We start from the raw sequence: 15,968 nt of genomic DNA on the forward strand, positions 1-15,968 counted from the left end.
ATTTCAAGTTATTTAAATGTGAATCCAGTATTTAGTATGTGTTTCAATACGTTTGTGAGTGTGCATTGGCTTGAAGAGGTGGCGGGAGCGCTAAAGCCAATCACAGCGCTCGTTAATGGGGAGACTGGATGGAAGTGCTGGACAGGAGAAGGCTGCGCTGGACGAGGAGACACGACAGTCGGTCGGAGGAACTACATGGAGAGTGGAGAGTTTGCGTGTGGTCGCAGTGACGACTAGGGCAATTGTCAGATTTCCGTGACTTCTGCAGTGCAGACACAGCATGCGTTTAGAAGTGAATATCTCGTGAGCTATATTGTTGTTCATAATTAATTACTTGAAGCAGAAATCTATTGTTTCCCTGTTATTCAATTTATAATTTATTTAATTGCATGACCATTGACAACAATAAGTCTTTTGCAGTAATAAACGGCATTCTTAAAGGTACTTCTGCTATTGTACTCTTCATTTAAAGTCGTTAAAAATAGTACCTGCAGATTATATTAAATTGCAATCTTTGATTTATAAATTTCTATTTTGTATTGAAAATTCGCAATTGCCGAGTGATAGGTACCTTTGACAATTCGATGCATGTGTATATTCATATTGTATACTGTAGACTCAGCAGTATTTGCCTTCTAATGTGGCAACTACGTACCCCAGCCCATAGACAACGAAACCAGCCAAAACTTTTAATATTTCAACCCTGAGTCTGAGGTACATAGTTGAGGGCCACCTCACCACATTATTCTATTTGAAAGCCCACAGTGCGAAATACGTTGCGAATAGCGATAGTAGCAAAGAACTAATAAATTCAAACATCATGTGTGATGTGAAAGTGCTCCATGCATCTCAGTGTTCATGACGTCATATCTCCATATCTATGTTGCATATAATGATATAATACTGTAGCTACATTCTGTGGAATATGCGGATTCTGTCTGCAAAATATGTTGTGAATTTGAGCTGGTAGCAAAAAAATAAGAAAAATAAATGTCATACACAATGCAGAAGTTTTTCACGCATCTCAGTTTTCATGACGTCATATCTGAGGTGATTCCCACCCCCACAGCGATTGTTGCCTGCCACTGAGGGATATGTGTACAAACGTCGGTTTAAATCGGTTCAGTGGTTTAGGAGGTGATGTAGAGCACACACACACATACACACACACACACACACACACACACACACACACACACACACACACACACACACACACACACACACACTCACTCACACTAATATCCATTTTTATTGTATGTGTGTGTTTATTACTAACTGTATTCGCAATACATATCACAGGTAGTGGCCACATATGGCACTGAGTGTATCTGCAAAATTATATCATTGTGCGACGCATGGTTTACGAAAAATCACTTCATAAACATTAAGATACATGGATAAGTAGCTTTTGCTAGAAATGGAGCGCAAATTTTTCAGAATATACTTATCCAGGATTTGACAATGAGAGCACTTAATGACTTCCAGCAACTTTTATCATGTTTAACGTCAAATATCTAACACATTAATTTATTTGTAAAGTAGTCGTAAGTTTTAAGCTGCTTTACACATGCTAATTCGATTCATTATAGAATCTGGTTTACTGGTACATTATTAAACAAGTAATATTAACAGAGTGGTGGTGAAATTATCGTTACTCTTGAAGCTAAATTTAACTTCAACACTTTAAGATTAGATCAGATTCGATTAGGTTCAGTTTTCGTCCCATAGACCCAAAAATGAGATAATCTTTGAGGGTGCAGAACGGGTCAGAAAGTATAACACAAAAAACATAAAACATTTGAATACAAGATTCAAAAACCTGATCATTTGTCAGGAGATTGTCAAAACAGGTGAATACGTTACAGTAAACCAGAACTGCTAATATTTACAGAATTACGAGTAATACAATGTCAGAATGAAACATCGTTATACCTTTTTAATAAATGTTTCATATATATAATACCTAAGTTTGGTTGTTCTGATCAAGTGCTGTCAAAACCAAAATCTAAGAGACATTTTTATCCCTGATTGCCCAACCAATCTCTGTTCAGATATTCATCTATATAGTAGAAAGAGTTTCCTATCAAAATGATTTTCAAACTCTTTTCAAATTATGCTTTATATGAAAATAAGTTTCAATAACTGCTGGTAATTTATTGAAAATGGGTGTTCCTGAATACTGGGTCCCTTTTTGGACCTAGGTAAGGGTTTTGAGGCCCTTATGCAGAATGTTCTTATTCGTAGTATTGATAGTACGTATTGAGCTGTTGCTTGGAAATAGAGATATATTACTTCCAACAAATTTCATCAAGGAATAAATATAATGAGAATCAGTGGTTAGAATACAGAGTTCCTTTAACAGGCTCTTGAATACGTATCACAACTGAGTTTTATCACACACTTTTACAAGCTAGAAGCTTATGATGAGTTTGACTAGTTACTCCAGCGTATGCTCCTGTATGACATAACAGAATGAAAGTAAGCAAAATATGCAAGTTTTTTCATATTTATATCTTCAACATCTGACAACATTCTCACTGCAAATACAGATTTGTTTAGATGCTTTAGCAATTCTGTGGTATGTCCTTCCCAACTGAATTTATTGTCGAGTTGTGATACCAGAAATTTAATATGTTAATCCTTTTTATCTGTATGTCTTCATACACTATACCCATGCTAAAAGGAAATCTTCTAAAGGTACTGAACTTCATATGGTGAGTCTTTTCAAAGTTTAATGACAGTGAATTAGCCTTAAACCATGACAGTGACAATTTCATTAGCAGCTATCTCTAAATCTGTACTCGACTTGCTACATATTGCAATGCTTCTATCATCTGCAAACGAAACAAACATAGCATCTGGCAATGTAACAGACGAGATGTCATTAAAATCAATGGAACATAGATAGAACCTTAAGGAACACCACATGTAATTAGTTCCCAGTCAGATGAAGACTGACTGCTTACTGCAGAGGTATTTCGCAATGCACACCCTTTGTTTCTGTTAGTTAGATAAGAATCAAATCATTTTGCAGCACTACAGTTGACACAATAATATTTCAATTTTCTTAGAAGAATGCAGATTTCGCACACTCAAAGGCTTTTGACAGCCCACAGCAAATGCCAGTAGCTATTAATTTGCTAATTAATTAAGTACGTTCTGCAAATAACATTGAAAGAAAACTTTTGATATAAATCAGACAGAAAATTGCACTCATGAGATAGATCGAGGCGATGAAGGGGTGGAGGAGGGGCTGCTGTGTCTTCTAGCCATATCACGATGTCACTAGTGCTTGTAGCGTCAAGTGGACTGCTGCATCAGTCTTACTCGACCAAGTTTGCCACACCGTTTTAAAATGGTGATGCTTTGTCCCAGACACCATGAACTTCTCTTTCCAAGGTATTAGGAGACTTAAAAATGAAAGTCACACATTATTACGACACTGTAGGCAACTTAACTTTTCATAGTGGCACTGCCACATGAAACTACACAAAGGTGGTGGAAATCATGGGATATGTCTAATATAGTGTCGGACCATCTTTCCTCTGGTAAAGTGATGAAACTCTAGGAGGCACGGACTGTAACAAATCGTTGGGAATCCCCTGTGGAAATACTGAACTTGTATAGCTGTCCATAACTGCGAAAGTGTTGCCGCTGCAGTGTTTTGTGCACGGAACTGATCTCTCTATTATGTCCTATAAATATTCAGTGGGATTCATGTCAGGTGATCTGGATGGCGAAATCTGAATGTTCTTCAAACCAATCACGAACAGTTACGACTCGATGATATGGCACATGTCACTGGACCACAGTTGGTCACCAGGAGCCCTATTCTGTATTGTCCATGCCGATTGGTGCAGTAGGATAGCCAGAGTAGTGACGTCACTTTCGGATCTTTATCCAAAGTTGCTATTCTGTAAGCTTCTGATATCTGTTATCGATCGGCCTACACGCCGATTTTTCGACAACCACACCGAGGCTTTAGGTTTCATTATGGCCCTCCTGTTTGGTTTGGTATGATTTATTGACAGACAGATGTTTTTATTTTACACATATTGAGCGGTTTTAGCTTCGGATTTAGCGACTATGTTACGGAAGAATCACCACTACGAATCCGAGTGGAAAGTGAGTTATCGCATCATTCGGCAACGATGTCACCCTGCCTCTCTCTCGAAAGCGAGTAGTACCATACTAGTTATAGTAGCCACAATCATCCCCCAGAAGGGAATTATTAAAGAGATCTCAGCGTACTGTGAATGTATGTATGCGTCAGGGGAAACAAACGAAGAAGAATACGATGAGCTCTTTGGTACATATCTTCCACGAATACCGCGAGATGATGATGAGAACATTTCTTCGGACATCACCAAGGAAAATGTATAGGAAATAGTGCGCAGCTCCCCCTCGGGAATTTCCAGTACCCAACGGACTGCCCATTGAATCTATAAACGATTTTGGACCCTAATAGGAGGAAAGTTCACCGAAATTGTCAATGAAGTCTTACTGGGAAGCCAGTGCCTGCAGAGTTCAAACAATGCAAAATAGTGTTGATCCGGACGAAAAGAGGCTGCAAAAAATAACCAATCTACTGCCAATTTCGCTTTTAAATTCGGATTATAAAACTACAGCCCGAGTAATTAATAAAGGCTTTATACCATGCACCGCTGACATCATAGGTCAACAGCAGACTTGTGCTTTTAGAAGGACGATTTTACAAACTGCAGCTTTGTCTTGCGATGTCGTTGCGCTAACACAGGCAAGTAACATAAAATGTGGACAGCTTTTTATAGACTTCCATAAGGAATTTAATCAAATTAATCACAAATACGTGATAGAGACAATGCGCGGAATGGACTTCCAGCCAAAAACCATCGACATCATGAACATTATCTCAATGGGTGTTACTGTACAAATCGCGGTTAACTGTCAACTGACAAAACAAATTGAAATAAAAAAGGGTGTTACCCAAGGAAGCCCCTTATCTATGCTACTGTTCGTTATATCGCTGGAATATTTCCTGACACAGCCACAGCACTTGCATACATGGGTTACCATTCACGGAACGAAGACCGTGGTAGGTGCTTACGTGGACGATGTAGGCGTATTCATCAGAGACCAAGCAGATGTGACCCAACTAGAGGTGTTACTTGCAAAATATCGTTCCGCATCAGATGCGAGGGTAAATGAAAACAAAAGTTAATTTATGAATATAAAGCGGCTTCCTAACTTACGCATTGAGTAGGCGAACCATGTTAATGGACACAAGGCTCTTGGAACAGCATTGACAACTTCCCTTTTAAAAATGACAGCAATAAATTGGCGGGAGGTGGCAAGAAAAATCAAGGAAGCTTTGATTGAAAACTGTCAACGTAGCTTAGATCAGTTCCAGAGAATTCTGTTTATCAACACGTGCATTTTATCCAAGGCCTACTACATAGCACAGCTTCTCCCCACCACATCTGTGGAGGCGAAGGGCCAGAAAGTGTAGAGCCGCCGATAAATAAACAAAAATAAGTTTTAAACTAAAACATATTACGGGGTTTTGTATTGAACTAAGCTATCTCAGCAGAAAGCTTTTAAACCCCAAATACGTTACAGCAAAAGCGAATTTAGCTGAAAGACGGAAACATGAAAGGAGAAATAACATAGATACAAAATATGCTGAAATAACAGGAAAGACATCACTAGTGATGTTCTTTCGTCTGACGTGAGAACAGCGTGATACAAGGTAGCCAATAACATCATCATCACTAATGAGCGTCTCTTTGCCATCGGTTTAAGTGACCCTAACCTCTACAACAAATGCAACCTCGGTGATTGTGTGCCGCAGCGGTACACATGTGGAGATCGGATGATCAACTGAAGGTGGACCAGGGAGAAAATTAATCAAATAACAAGAACTTCAGTAAACAATGTAACGACAAACATTTCCTTCAGACCAGAAGAAAATAACTATCCTCAAGCAAAAAATAACGCAGTCATTTGGTTAATGGGCAAATATACAAGTTACATTTTTAACAAAACTGGGAGCGATGAACATATTGAATACAAGATGTACATGGAAAATAAAATCGAGAAAATACTAAAGTATCACAATCACAATAAGAAATATGGTAACATGCTCCGAATTGTCTTCAACAGAATGGGTACAGGTTACGCACTCGGGAATTCCTAGTGGAGAGGGGATGGGTTGAGTCACGTTCCCGAGCATAACCTTACCTGCAAGTCACATTTGAAAAATAAATCATTTGTACATCAGATACAAGAATGTGACGGCAAACAACTGGTGCCTGTCATAAAGGAAGATCTTGATCTCCCTAAGGATGCGTTTAGAAGACTGAAACTGAGAAAAAATAACAAGGCAGTGAAGGACTTTGCGATGACGCTGTTCGGGACTGCTCTTCTGTCCACGTATTTTAACCTGGAAGGGTCACACATCAAGGGTTTACTGAATGATTAATTTGGGTCTGGGGAATGAAGATGAGGAACCTCAGGCTGCAGAAGAAAATGTGCGTGATGAATTGCCACCATTTGAAAGTGACAGTGTAAATGCTAAATGTATGAATATCATTCCTCATTCTATGAACGCTCAAATTTATGACTGCAATTATTTGTAACCTTGTTTATGTTATTTCAATGTACGCTAGGCATTTCTGTTGCTGTTTTTGTGGAATTAATTAAAAAATAAGCTGATAAGCAACGAACTGCAGTGTCAAAAGTCGCAGGTTCAAATGACTCTTGGCACTATAGGACTGAGCTTCTGAGGTCATCAGTCCCCTAGAACTTAGAACTACTTAAACCTAACTAACCTAAGGGCATCAAACACATCCATGCCCGAGGCAGGATTCGAACCTGCGACCGTAGCGATCGCGCGGTTCCAGACTGTAGCGCCTAGAAACGCTCGGCCATCGCGGTCGGCTCGTAGGTTCATATACGCTGCGTATGAAACAATTTTTTTTCCTCCTCGTGGTTGTAACACATTATGAGAGTTAGTTAAACGTCAAAGTTAAGTACTTTTCTTAAATACTCGTTGTTATTTACATGTAAGAGCGCGCTTTCTCAGTAATGAGTATTTTCGATTTCGTGCCTTCCACACTTTTAAGAAATGAAATCTGAAACTGCTGTGCGCGAAACTACCGACAGTCACATTTACATTTTTTCTTGTTACAAATTATTCACCATTTTTTCTGAATACGTAGCGATATCCGATTGCCTCATCACGCAAGACTCTGAGAGCCCAACATAAATTTCTGCAAATTAAACTAGCTGCATCGTCTTCATACTCTTACTTATTACAAGTACTTCTTTACAATAGAATTCTTAACAATAATAGATCTCCGCCATAATATTTTTATACTCTACCACCATATACGAAACATTACGATTCATCAGATGTATGTTACAAACTACAGTGAACTTCAATAGCAACACTCGCCACACTCTATCGTTTTGTTTCTAAGAACCAAATCGTTGATGCATCATACAGGGAAGTAGGCTGCTTCATAATTCGGATCAATAAGAGCGAGTTACAACCACTTTCTATGCATCTCCTTATTCTTTCACACTGTCTTAATTATTTTGGTTCATCTTCACAAATAAAAGAAGCGAAATGCGTATGGCATCTTCACAACTAAAAGAAGCGAAATGGGTATGGCAATAAAAAACTGCCTCAATGAGTTGTGTAGACAGAATGCATCTCCATGAATTTTGAAGCAACAAAGGAACGACGGAAAACATATAAATGTATTTGTACAATGTGGTACAACACTCCATTCCTAAATCATATTCCGAAACGTAAAATCCAAAATAAGACGTCGATGTGAATGAGAATAAAATGATATAATGTGACATTTACGACAGTTTTCAGGATACAGTCAATATCTTACTGTTATCGTGCATTGAAGGAAGCACGTGGTCAGCGAAATATAAACAGTGCTACGCACACTAACTACACTTTTCGGTACTGTGAAGAATAGTGAACCTATTTCGGCTGCTAGCCGAGTGTTGCAATAATAACAAAACAGGATATATTAATGAGAAGTGTCACCTACTATCATCGCCAGTACTATATATCTTGCCCCCTGTAGATACAGAGACTAACCTGGGAAAGAGGCATCCCGCAAAAAGCACAATCACAAGTTAGAAATGACAGCATAGCAGCCTTCGCCGAAGAAGATCCCACAACCGACAAGCTGTTTCCTGCGCTGAGGACACAACTTAAGAAGACGACAGGTTGGAGGAAACAACGATCAGAGACTATTATTCAATCTCTACAGAACTCTCCAGCTTCCAGGTGTGATTTCCGACGGGAAATCCGCTGGGGAACGTGTATTTGAAAAGGAGGCTATTATCTGTTAACGAGAACTGTAAACTGGGTGAGACATGAAAATCATAATGAGAACAGTGGACTGTAATGATTATCAAAAAACGCCAGAATCAGTAGTGTATGAACAGTGAGAAAGATAAAAAGCGATGCAGTGTGAACTGTGAAATTATATCCTGTTTGAACTTTCGTAACTCTCTTCCAACTGTTAGGCAGCAAAATATATAGTTGCCACTAATTAACCCGCATCGCGTAGTTGAAAGTGAAAACGCAGCATCGAACTGTAAAGTTATAAGCGTGTGCGCGGTCCAAAGGGATTACGTTTTATATCACCACTACGAGAAACAACACTTCAGGGAGTAGTTAGAAGAACAGCGTACAGCAGGTGAGGTTAGTGACATCTTAGCGACACCTGTTGCCTCCACCAGCTGTACTGCAAAGTCAACAAGCGACGAATGGCAGAGATAGGCGTCTGTGGTTGACTACAGCATCAGAAGACACCCAACAATGCGGCGAAGAGCAGCATCGCGCCGGAGAAGAAGGTAGCACGTATGCTAACCACTTTACAGAGAGCAAGAGCAGGATAGTATCGACAATCATAGGGACTTTTAACAATATTGTTAAACTGTTTCATAATAATTTTTTAATAAAAAATTGTCGGGGGAAAGCGAAACGTGGTACATTCTTAGAAGTATAGAGGAAGGGCACCCTCAGGGTAATGAAACTGAAGAGGCAAGCCAATTACAGAGCATGCCAGATGAAATTAGTAATACAAGTAAAGAGAATATTAACCTAAAGTCAGTAATGGAGAGTGTACAGGTAAAAATTAGATTAAATGGTAGATGAGAAAAGTGTACAAAACCAGATGGATGATAGCTATTTACCAGAATCATCTGGCGTAGAAACTGCAGTTTTCCAAGAAAACAATTTCAGATAGTAGTAATAGTGAAATTCGAGAGGTGGATTCTGAAGTAGATGACATGAATGTTAATGATGAGTTAAATAATGTGAATGATGACATCAGAGGTGATGACCCTGCCACAGCCATTGCTCATGAATCAACAAGGAGAACAAATAGATTGAGCCATAGAATAGCATCAGCTGGTACATTATCTATACAAGGTATTAATAAAAATGGGGTTGAAATATTAATAGAGTTAATTAGTGTGTAAAGATTTAAAAATAGAGGTAGAAGAAAAGACAGAACAAGGACAAAAAGAATTAAAAAACGTTAGAAGATAAGACAGAACAAGGGCGACTAAAATTAAATAGGATTCAAATGAATTAAGTAAAGGGAAAAAATTACTTGCTGATAAAACAGAAGCAACAAATGAGTGGACAGCAGAAATTAATCGTGTGTTTAAACATTTACAGACCAGGGTTGATTCTCATGAAACTAGAACAGGGGCTGGTAAGAAAGGAATTGGACATGAGAGGAAAGAATGGTGTCGAAAATCAGATAGTCTAAGCAAGTGGTTAATTGTAAGCTTGATGATGAAGCAGTGAAAATAAATTATCTCATTCAAGCTCAAGATACTTTTGCATTGTCAGTTAGGGATGAAGTCACAAAATTAAGTAATGATCAGAGTAAAACAAACAAAAATTGCAAATACATCCATGAAAGGTAAAACAACCAACTCCTAGAATTGAAGTCCAATAGTGCAATCCTTAGTCGTAAAGTATCACAAGTAGAATCGGTATGTAATGGTGATAGAAATACTATTCAGGGACGTTTGAGGCAATAGAAGGCAGAAAACATAACTCAACTATGTGAGGTGACTTAAAATATAGATAATATGGAAGTTGCATTAGAACAGAAACTCGAAAGGTGAGCTGAACAGGAAAAATACGGTCAGCTAACCCGACAGGTAACGTACCAAGCTGATAAATTGGCGCTACTTATGTCCAGGCTGAGGTTCTCAAAAATTAGTTCGGAAACCAAGAAGTTCCATGAAACATATGAAGATCCAAATAGGATAATTACATTGGTTCACCCTAGTGCTGTGGAGGTGGCCAACACGAAGACAGGACAGAGCAAAGGATTGTATAACATCGTTGATATCAAAAATTTTCATCAGAAACAGAGATACCTCAGGGGGCAATAGCACTCTTTGCATTGCTAGGTAGCTTGAAACGTCCCCTTAGAAAAATTATACAAGACTGGTCTATGTGAAACGTCCTCTTTGAACAATTATACACGACTGTGCTTAAACTGACACAATATCTTTAGCGCAACGCAATCTGACTTCCAAAAATCCCTACGAAAGAATGGCCCTGATTAACATTAACCTATACGTTTCACAAATCACTTACCTCACAAAAATCTTTGTTACTCAAGCTACTGCAATACAGCGAGCGCCACTACTGCCAACTAAATAAAAGATTCAAACTACGTAAGTCACTAACTACTGAGGCACAGTTAGCAAATGAAAGGTTTTAATAGAGAACAAACAATGTATTTACCTTAATAGTCATAATATATATATATATCAGTTCATGACACCAATTCTTACAAATTTCAAAACTCCTCCATCTCTCTCCCCACGTCCACCACTGCTGGCGGCTCACCTCCAACTGCGCAACGCTACGCGCTGTTAGCATCTAGCTGCCGCAACTCAACACTACAATGGCAGACAACAATGCAAACTAAACACAGACTGCGCACAGCACAGCCACTGATTTTCATACAGAGCGCTACGTGGCGGCGGCGTTACCAATAAAAAATCCTAAACAGCCTACTTATAAGCTGACTCCTAGCAGGTACCCGAATTAACTAATAGTTTATTTCCTTTCCTTTCACGCCGTTATTTCTTCCCTCTTCATCATTCTGAACTAAAATATGTCATCTATCCTTCTTCTCTGTTCAAGATAAAAACCAAAAGAAGACAAAAAGGGACCAACTGAAACAAAAGGCATACTAATTGAATAGTTAAACAACTGATCATAACAAAAGATAATATCGGCCAAACCATTTGGGAAACAAATATAGAACCTAAGCTATAAGACCTAAAATCATTATCCATATAGGCAGGAGAACACCCTATAAACTAGGCATAGAAACTTTTTATGTATGTTATGAAACACAAGGAAATTACATGTACATATATACAGAGAAAACGATCTTCTATATTTCTTTATTTAGCTAGCTTGCAGCTGACGCAGAGGAAGAGGACAACGCCAAACCAAATAAGTGAACACAATTAGAACAAACAACTCGCACTGATGCTGAGATGATTAGATCAGACTCTATTAGCAACAACTAGTAGATGGTGTGCGGGTGACTGGAGACCGTGATGAGGTTTCTGCTGCAATACATGTACATGTATTTAGGCTAGGGTGGTTCCAGTCACAGGTAAATAATGATAATGAAAGATTTTTTGATCGACCGGAGAAGTCGACCACTCATATATAAATGATAACAAAAGAGTTTTGGGTCGACCACAGAAGTCGAACACTGGTATATGATGACAGCAATAGGAAGGTAATAGGCAATGTTAGAGTCGGCCATACATTTAGTTATTAGTAGGTGAGGTATTTCCACCGAAGCATTATTATTAATGGTATCACGACACAAAAAAGTTAGCCACGCAGTTAATGATCACAGGACTAGAATCTGACGTGGGACACAGACAACAGTAAGTACTGAGGTACAATACATAAAGCACATGAGAAATCTGTGTTATATTCATAATTTTTACATGTTTGAGCAGCAAAGTCCATAATAAGCTACGTGCAGACTAAAGCAACAGTATTTGTTTCGCAATTTTTCTCTGATATCACAATGTAGGGTATCTTCAGTTCTCTCAAAAGACCTGTGAATCTTATTTGTATGACTAGTTAAGTTATGATGTGAAATGAACATAAAACCTGAAGTATAAAATGAGAGTTATTCTCACGTTATATCGCTTCTCGATACATAGACGGAAGACAGTGGTGGATCGGGAAACAGTATAAACTTGAATGAAGGTGAGCGCTGCCTAGGATGAAGCACTCCTGATGTATAATGGCAAAATATTAACAGGTTGTCCGAGAGTGTACTGACCGATGAGTCAAGGTTAGCAAAACAAAACATTAACCACGTGAGGAGACACTTCAAATGAAAACCCTATAGTCACCACAGTCCAGTGACAAAGACTTTGTAAGTATTATTGTATCGTATTCAGTATAACACTGCGCATATTGTAAAACTATGTAACACTTGTGGATGAATTTTATAAAGACACTTACATGCTGACATAATTTAGAGTATTTCTGAGCTATATGTCACCAAACAATTTACGTGGGTGACCTAGTGCTGGCACAAGTATAAAAAAATATTAGTGTTATAAGTCAAAAGTTGATGGCATTGCGCTGATATTAGAAGGAAAACGTTTGTTGTATAAAGATGGATGGCACTGCGGTGACGACATATATTGTTTAGTTCCTATCATACATAAACATCAACAAGTGTATGAGGAAATGTAATGGTCCAGGTGACGATGTTTCTTGTTGAATAACAAGACTGCAGAAAATTAAAGAACAGCTATGAGCTGAAAATCATAAATGATATTTTATAGCAGGAAAAAGTTCATGGTGTAATGTGTGCTTAGTTGAGATTTTTTGATAGTATTATGATGAGAAAGTATATGTTTAGCATTAGTAAGTCAATGTTTTTGGTTAATTGGGGTGTTATTTTAGAAACAGCAATTTCCTTTTAGTTTTTTTAAAGATTATCCGTTAATGAGAGAGTAGGGGAGCTACTGAGAAACTGGAAACTTCAATTTTTTTTCAATTTCGGGCAAAATTTTCTCATTTACAAACCTGTCAGTTGTCTTTGAGAACAGGCCAATTTTGAAAATCAAATAAGAAGGGAGATATGGGGTAATCCAGGCTGTGGCCACCAGTATTTTTATTTTGCTAGAGCTCGCCTTGATGCAGCTTGATACACGTGAAGTAGCATATGATACAAAAGTAGACTGAGGTATAAGCGACAGATGGTACAGTACGTACCAGTCCCGAGGGAGAGACCGTCAGTGGTACTGAACTTCTGATTGGTCGGCACATTAAGGTGTTAGGATTTGAAACGCCTAACTTCCTTTATTAGTTATTTATATACTTTTCATTGTATTTAACCCAGATTTAAGTATTATTATCCTACGAGTCATTGTTTATTAAATTTCGCTAGTTTTGTGAAACATAAGAAAAACGATATTTCAACGGAAGTGTTTCGGACACCTTCGAGTCGCTTTGGCGCGCCTGGGACACGAACTACTTCGGCTAGACTAGTCGGACTGTTTCGGGCGTTCTTCAGAGCAGGACGTGTGTCTCTGTTTGGAACGGACATGTGGTACCATATATCGGAAATTGTGAGAAAAGTTACCCTACGATCAAGAAAGCTATGTTGAGTGTTTTAAAGGACAGTGTAACATGTAGGAACACTTAAATAATAATGGAACAGGATACATTAATGAAAAGTGTCACCTACCATCACTGCCAATATAACAGTCTTGCCCTCTGTAGATATAGAAACTAACCGGGGAAAGTGGCATCTTGCAAAAGCACAATCACGGGTTCGAACTGACAGCGTAGCACCCTACAGCGAAGAAAATCCCACGACCGACGAGCTGTCTTCTGCCATGAGGACACAACTTTACAAGACCACAGTTTGATGGAAGGAACGGTCAGAGTTTCTTATTCAGTCTCTCCAGATTTCAGATCTGACTTCCAAAGGGACACATAATTTGTAGAGCCTACTGAAATAACTAAACCCACCAACAACATGAACAGGGAGGATGGTTACAAGTTACCTGAGACCTTGCTGCCGGTGACTCCAGCCCAGCGGACCGCTTGTGTTCACCGACCGTAGGGTACATGGCCGGGTTTTGGCGGTGTAGAAGGCGACCGCGAGAGCATTGCCGCGCTGTCTTAGCGCCTCGCAGCAAGAAAACGCCATCCCCTGGATACAAGTTGGCGATTTGCAGTTGCCTTCCAATCACAGACGAGAGTTTACCCACCAGTCACTTACCAGGGTAGCACAGGCAACAGACAGCCGATACACTGCCTTCTACCGGTCACCCTCTACAGTTGGTACCATTGTAGCACAGGTTATAGTTTACCAAACAGCCACATCTCCATCACAATCTCTTCAAATTGCCCAATGATAGATATGTGACGTCGGCAGCTACCAGATACCCGAAAGTGACAGTAAATAAAGGAAGACATTCATCAATATGAAACAGTGAACTACGATGAAAAGGAATAGAGCACGACGACAGTTTAGCTGTTTAGTACTTACAGTGACGCACCCAATAAGAGAAATTAATTTATCCAAAACACTCACAAATGTCAGCATGAGAGAGAGGACATGTAGCTGGACTCAGAGATGCCAGCTGGAATAATCGACGATTCGCTCGACATTTGTATGGGAACGATGCCACTATCGACGATGTTGGCAGAAATGGGTGAACTACGGCTGAACACAGCGTCAAGAACGAAGTTGTCGTCCTAGAGAGGCGACGGAACGTGAGGACAAAGCAATCATCAGAGAGACTCTCAGAGCGCCAGATTCATCACAATCGTCGATACAACTTTCAACCGTGTTTCAGTAACCACACTGACCATTAATACGCAGGTCACAGAAAGGGAACTAAACGCAGAGCGCCCCCTGACCTCCATACACCAACAAATCTTTTTGATGTAGTGTGAGAGTATTCGGACTGCAATCTCATTGACTGTAATAGAATTGCGCCAGTGATGAGTTCCACTTCGAGCTGAGCCCGTATGATCAGCGAAGATGCGTCTGGAGACGCACTAGATAGGGATGGGATACCAACAAGACTCTCTTCCGCTGTACTCCCGACAGCCGGAAGTGATGGTCTGGGTCGCAATTTCATTCCATAGCAGGACCCCTATGGTTGTCATCCGTGACCCTTACAGCACAGTACTGTACATCGACGATATTCTACGCTCCGTTTCGTTGCCCGTCAAAGCAAGCCATCCTGGGCTCATATTTCAGCAAGAACGAGACTTTGTAATGCTTGTCTTCGTGCTTGTCAAACTCTACCTTGGCCAGCAAAGTCGTCCGAACTCTCTCCAATAGAGAACGTTTGGGGCATTATAGGGAGGGCCCCCCAACCAGCTGAGATTTTAACGATCTAACGTTCCAATTGGGCATGATTTAGCAAGATATGCCTCAGGAGCACATCCAGCAGCTCTATCAATCAGTGACAAGTCGAATCACATAAAGGCCAAATGTGGACTAACGCGTTATTGACTTGCTCAAATTGTGAAGCACTTTCTCTTGGACAAAACATCCGTTTTTTTCTCTAATTGCAACAATTTGTTCGCCTGTACTTGTGCATCACATCTGCCGATTTCCGTCCCATTCGGATAAATTCCTTCGTGGCGCGACCTTTATTTATCTTTCTGTAGAGTGTATAACTTACCGACCTTTCCTAAACTTTATGGAGTGGTTCCGTAGTCACCCCATTTAGCGAAATGTTTTCGAGATAAAAGTGCAGTTACGAGGGAGTCTTAAAGCGTTAACTACCACGTACGTGTCTGCAGTCCTGGTGCAGATTTAAATACCTGAATTATAATCCGTGGAAAAATTTGCTCTTTTGAAGAGCGCGCTGCAGCGCGTAGTGTGAAGCAGTCGCCCTCC

Source organism: Schistocerca gregaria, chromosome 1 (assembly GCF_023897955.1).
Source record: "Schistocerca gregaria isolate iqSchGreg1 chromosome 1, iqSchGreg1.2, whole genome shotgun sequence".
NCBI classification, from domain to species: domain Eukaryota; kingdom Metazoa; phylum Arthropoda; class Insecta; order Orthoptera; family Acrididae; genus Schistocerca; species Schistocerca gregaria.